Source organism: Helianthus annuus, chromosome 15, assembly GCF_002127325.2.
Source record: "Helianthus annuus cultivar XRQ/B chromosome 15, HanXRQr2.0-SUNRISE, whole genome shotgun sequence".
Lineage (NCBI taxonomy): Eukaryota > Viridiplantae > Streptophyta > Magnoliopsida > Asterales > Asteraceae > Helianthus > Helianthus annuus.
In genome coordinates this window covers 45,847,831-45,854,488 of record NC_035447.2, presented here as the reverse complement: position 1 = coordinate 45,854,488, position 6,658 = coordinate 45,847,831, and the positions used below count along the sequence as shown (strand labels likewise).

The following is a 6,658-nucleotide window of genomic DNA, read 5'->3' as shown; positions in this document are numbered from 1 at the left end:
CATTTTCTTGTGACTTTTCATTCAATGTGACCACCTCTTCTGTTTCAAAATCTGGTTCAGTTTTAATTTCAAAAGATGTAGAAGTTTCATCAACAAGTGTTTCATCAATGCACGTATCATGTGAATCTACTTGTGGTTTACTTTCAGCCACGGTTTCCAATGGGGTCCCACTAGATTCAACATTAGGGACGCCCACTGAGACAGATTTAGAAGAAGAATCAGGATACTCTTGATTTTCTTGAGAAGTCGTTTCAGTGGTTTCACTGAATGCGTCCCGAGGGACCTCACCTGTAACACTGTCATTAACTGAAACGTTAGAAACATCACAATCACACACATTAGCTGAAAAACAATCATCACCACACTTATTGTTCAAATTTTCAACACAAACATCATCAGTTTTGCCCAAAACAACAGGCTGACAAGACGAAACATAAGCAGAAAACGACGCAAATAAAGAACGACTAAAAGCAATGTCAGATTCAGTTGGTTCAGAATAAGGTTCAAAATAAGGTTCAGAAATATTTGAAATAACGACTTGTTCACTCCCATGAACATCTCCACACTTTACTTCAGAAATATCATCTGCACATGAAGACGAAACGTTAGGATCAATTGAGCCTTTGGAAACAAAATTTAATGGAGTAGACTTCTGTTTCTCAACTTGTCTGTCATGAGAAGACGAATTGTTGTTTTTGGAACCATAAGTCATTTTACTCTCATTCATCATCTCCTCCTCAGTCATTGGCAGATAAGTATAATTATCATTATATGGAGGAGGAGTCTGATTGTAACCCAAACCACGCCCTTTCTTTTCCTTGTACGCAAGCTGTTGATCGCACAGGTTTTTAACTAGTTTGCCGGAAGAATCAAATTTCTTAATATTAAGTTCGTTAATTTGATATCTGTTTCTGATATCTTCCAGTTCCTTAGTTAAAATACATATTTTCTCCTGAGCTTCTAAGAAATGGGCTGTTTTTACACTCACATCATCCTTAAGTTTGATGATGTCTTTTCGCTGAGCCTCAATCTTTTCTTTATAAAGTTTCTCGTTTTTCGATAAGGTAAATTTTTTATTTTTTATGTCTTGATAATCTTGAATGAGCTCAGCGTTGTGTATTCTATAAGCTTCAACCCTTTCCCTGCACTCAGGAGTGCAAAAGACAGAAAGTATCTCTTCACGAGTAATTTCTTGAGCCACGGGTTTGTGAAATATGAATGCCATAATTTCAACGGATTGTAGATACTTTTGTTCGTCTCCTCAAAACACCAACCAAACGAGAACCCGTGTACTCGCTAACTCAAATACTTTGCACGCGATCAAATGAGCCCGTTTTCTGAACCGCGCCTCAAAAATCTGTCAAAACCGTTATCACAAACAAACAAACAATTTTTCCTTTTTATATATATATATATATATATATTTATTTTTTAATTAATCATAACCCCTATTTAATCAGGAAATAATAATTAATTTTTTTTTTAATTATAAAAGAATACTTATTATTATTAACGTTATTATAATTATTAATATTAATAATCAATGATTAGGTAATGATTGATTAATAATTACAATGATTTTATTAATAATATAATCAATCTAAACCTAAAAATACACTGTCACTGTCTTCTTCGTTTAAGAAATACCGAACCGAAACCCTAATTATTTTCAGTCGCCAAGATGATGATGATGAGGAGTATAACCGATGATTTCCGACGTTGAAGATGATTTCCTTCAAAACAAAACCCCAGTTAAAATTCCCGATGGTGGATATGATTGCCGGCGACGGAGAAAATGATAAACGACAAGGTGTTACGGTGATGACAGATGGAAGGAGAACGGAGGTTACAATGTGTTGCAGGTTTGTCGTGGGTGACGGAGGAAGATGATGATGACGATGAACAGTGGAGGTGGTCGTGATGGCGATGATGACGGAGGAAGATGATGATGATGGCAGTTACAGGTATTGGCTATGCTGGTGTTGGTGATGATAAAATCGTGTGAGAGTATGGCCGATGGAGTTGTATGCTCTGTTTCGAACAACGGAACGATGATCGGTGATGATCAATGATATGTGGTTGCGAGTAGGAACAGTGAAAGAGATGACTCGAGATCTCGGTTACGATTCAGAACCGTGGTTGCGAGTCGAGACTAGTTATGATGATATTGAAACTTGATCAATCGAGACAAGAGATTGCGAGTCGAGAGAGTGGTTGCGACTCGGGAACTTCGGACACGGAACCGTGGTTGCGACTGTGGTGACTCGAAACCGTGATGAATGCAGTCGAAACCTTGATGTGAAATTATGATTGATGAATCTGTCTCAGTGGTAGGCGATGCGATGATGAAGATGAGTCGAGACCGTATTGTTGAAGACTCGAGATCAGCTGAAGAGGATGAAGAGTCGAGACCTTTTGAAATAGTGACAACTCGAGACCCAACACTTCTCGAAAAACTCAGGACTCGAGAACTCAGAGAGATGTGAAAACAAAGGTGTTTTTCAATTATAGGAAGCTGATAATGAATAAATCAGTTTCAATATTCCTAAAATATTGGATTTTTAAATCTCTAAAAAAAACAAATATTGCAAAATACGATTCTATTTTTTAAATAACTTTATCCTTTAAACACTTTCCAAAGAAATCGAAAAGCAGTTTATGATGATTTTTAATAATAATCGATGAATATTACGAAGAACACGAAGAACGCGAAGAATACCAACCCAAAAATAATGAATATCTTGAATCTTTGATATCAAACCGAGCCTAGAAATAGGTTCTAAAGGCTCTGATACCACTTGTAAGTCCCGTAAAACGGATCTTTCAATGATATCAAACAACCAATTGATTGTGCGGAATCCAATCAATTGGTGATTCAAGAATCAAAACGAAAAACTGAAAATACGAAGAACACGAAACCGAATCACTTTCAAACTTGCACACGATTCTATTACTATCAACCAGCAAAACCGTCTGGTACAAGTTCCTACTCCACCAAATCGCCTCTCTCTCTCTAGAGGAATTTTGTAATTCTCAAGATCCAAACCTAAAACAAGTTAGAAACTTGTTTATATACATACCCAAACCCACTTCCCTACATGGGCTTCCCTTGGGCCTGCTTGGCCCACATGGCCTAAAGCTTGGCCCAAGTGACCTATAAAGGTCCACAACCTAATATAAACTAACCCGGTAAAGCCCAGTTCGTAACCATAGCCCGTTGTGTTAATTTGATGCGTCAGTCTCACACTTTAGGGCCTAACACACATTATGTTTTATTATTAATAAGATAATTATCAAAACAAACAACAAATCACCAGATTTCAATTTTAATTTTTATTTCAGATTTCATCACCAGAATTCAAATTTTGAATTTTAAGATACACGTAACCTTCATATTTCAACGGTATACACATGTTTACTTGGATATAAATAGAACAGTACACATGTGTACTCAGCATCGTACATATGTGTAATTAGCTACATAATACATACATAGAAATAATACCTGTAAAACTATTTTATATTTAACAAATTACAAATTCCATAATGTTTGTCAAAACCAAGCAGAAAAACATACAATTACAAGTTCCAGTTTCGTAAAAACAATACACCCAACATAATCGGAAAAACAAAAAACATAGTCTTTTACAACTATTCGCCATGTTGTATGCCGAATCATCCGTATCGACCAAGAAAAAAACATACGTGAATCATCCTTATCGACCTCTCATACGTGAGCATCCTTATCGACCTTCCATCTCCACTTTTCTCGTTAACGACATCTCCTATATTAGCACAAAAAACTCAGCAACTAATACTTTGCATAATTCACAAGTGTACATCAAACAACTTTACACATTCAATACACAAAAAAATTCTGAGATATCACAAAAATAGACGCTATACACATGTGTACATCGCATTAAAAACCGAGCAAAATCAGAATACACATGTGTACATTGCACTGAAAATAGAGCAAAATCAGAATACACATGTGTACATCGCATTAAAAAACAGAGCAAAATCAGAATATACATGTGTACATCGCATTAAAAACATATCAAAATAAAAAAAATAAACTCCAAAAAACTTAAATCGGAACCCTAATAGTCTAGAAATTAGTAAAACAAAAAGAAATTACGAATTTTAAAGAACATATAAGTTTCTAGTAATTTTAAAATAAATACATGTAATTAAAATCTAAAACAAGAAGAACATACAAGTTTCTATTAATATGGATGATACTTTAATAGAAAATTATGGTTGGGTCACAACAACATTCGTCAAGAAGGCAGCAGCAACACAGAGCAGCCAGACTGCACCATATTTACAAAATCAATTTATCATTTAACATTTAAAATTTAATTTTCTCAAAAAAAAAAAAAAAACAATTTAATCATCAAGTATAAATTGGAAGAAATGAATACAATTAGCAAAAGAGACAGTACCAGCCTTCAAGGAAGCCAGGTTCTCGTCTGGGCGGAGGCGCAACGACGTATTGCGGAGGTGCCATCACCGGTTACATCAATGCAATTATTATAACCCTCTATATATTTAACTCAACCACAATACACCTTTCATCATATTGCAAATTAATGATCGATACGTCGGTGATCGATTCGGATCTGAAAAACAAAATAAAATGCGATTTAGAATCATTTTTTCTTCGATCTGGCGAAGATCAATGCCGGCGAGGAAATAGAGATGAATCGTTTTTTCTTCTATTTGGATCTGAAAAACGATCCGGTGAAGATCAATGCCGGCAATGAAACAGAGATGAATCGTTTTTCTTTGATTCGGATCTGAAAAACGATCTGGCGAACATCACCTGTTGATCAGAAAAACTAGGAGACGAGGAACAGAGTTTTCCGGCGATAAAACATTGAACCTCCCCTGTTTTTTTCTTTGATTCCGGCGAAAAAATGCCCTGTTTTTGTCTTCGATGCCGGCGAGATCTGAGACGAATGGTTGTTTTGATGCCGGTGAGATCTGAGATGAGGGTTTGTTTTGAGAGAGAAAGTTGGATGTTGAATAAGGTTTGAATATGTTGATTTGTGAGAGAGAACGAGATTAATGCAATCAATTTAAAATGGAAATTACACATATACCCTGATGTTAAGTTAAAATAAGCATAGTTTATTGTGTTAAGTGTCGATTGTTAGTTTGTTACATACGTTAAGTGGTAGGAGTTAGGTTACTTATAGAATATTGATGTTTGTGTTTAGCAGGGCTTAAAACAGGGAATAATGAAGGTTTAAGGAGCTGACAAGTCAACATATGGAGCTGAACTGGAAAAAGTCAACAGGGACATCCCCGCGATACGCGGCACATGAGCTGGTTATCTCCGCGACTCGCCTGAGGACATTAAATGAAGTCGGTCCAGATACTCATCCCCGCGATACGCGGGGTGTTACGTGCTTCCTGTCGCGACTCGCGGGCCAAGGTGCCGAGAAGAAAGAGTTTTTAATCGCCAAGATTTGATTTTTAGGGTGGGCCCGCTATTTTCTAGAACAAGCAGCCGGCAATCAGGTTTTAGACGATCGAAGAGCATCATCTTTCATCATACGCAATCATTCAAAACCCTACTTCATGTTTTGCAATTCCCGAATCATTATCGAAGCTAGTATGACAACAATGAGCGGCTAAACTTCTTATAACTTCTACTCGGATGAACTTTTACATTGTTTGGCATTAATTCTTGTTTGCGGATTCGTGTAACTGGTACAGCTTGACCACTCGTGTTGGATTCTTGGTAAACGTTTATTGTGTTTGAATTATTTGTCATTTATTTAGCGTATTGGCAACTTCCTTGCGTTGTTAGCTGTAACAACCCTCGTCAAAAACCGTTATTTATTATAGTATTTTATTCAATAGGAAAACCTAATTAAGACACCCAAATGATTCTGCACAAACCCTAAAATTTTCAGAACAATCGGAATCAGGATCAGGGCCCCTAAAACTCAGGGGGGGTATTTCCTAGTTAGTATTATCCAAACTGTTTTCGATAGAAATTGAATTTTAACGAACCGTCGACTCACCCAAGCTACTGAGACGCGTGGCTACCTCATATTAAAAGTGACCTCTCGCGCCACGCGCCAGGACCAGGTTTCCCTGTCGTGACACGCGAGGGGGACTATTTTCCAGCTATAAATAGTAGAGGTTGGGACTTGAAATTCTGCGTTTGAACGACGAAGAAATTCGTCTAAAGCACTGAGTTACGGCCTGTTTACCACAATTAACACACACAAACCTCGAAACGCTGCCGCAATCAGGGTAATAACTCGATCGCTATTACGATTCATTTCCAGGATCAATATATCCAAAGAATGTCTAAGTGCCGCCCATATTGGGTTATGCTTTGTCGTTTGTCGATAATTCGATAAATGAGTTGAAGCATTATACTTTGTCGTTTGTCGATAATTCGATAAATGAGTTGAAGTATTATACTTTGTCGTTTGTCGTTAATACGATAAATGAGTTGAAGTATTGCACTTTGTCGTTCGTTGTGAGAATTTGATCTCGTGAGTTATCGTAAATGCTGGATTGATTACTAACCCAGAATTGTGTGCTTGTTATTAAACTTAGGATAAAAAGGCTAATCAGTAGACTAGACTCTGCTCAAATTAAATCAGCAATCTATCAAGGCTTATCTGTAAAC

At 36.8% G+C, this 6,658-nt stretch overlaps 1 long non-coding RNA gene across 1 annotated transcript; it reads right to left on the bottom strand.

The window, feature by feature from the left end:
• Positions 1–4,223: 4,223 nt before the first annotated feature.
• Positions 4,224–4,486, bottom strand: LOC110909598. The gene is made up of 2 exons (XR_002575476.2): positions 4,449–4,486; positions 4,224–4,316 (listed from the first exon to the last, which is right to left on the bottom strand). It is a non-coding gene; the product is annotated as an uncharacterized LOC110909598 (long non-coding RNA).
• Positions 4,487–6,658: the final 2,172 nt, after the last annotated feature.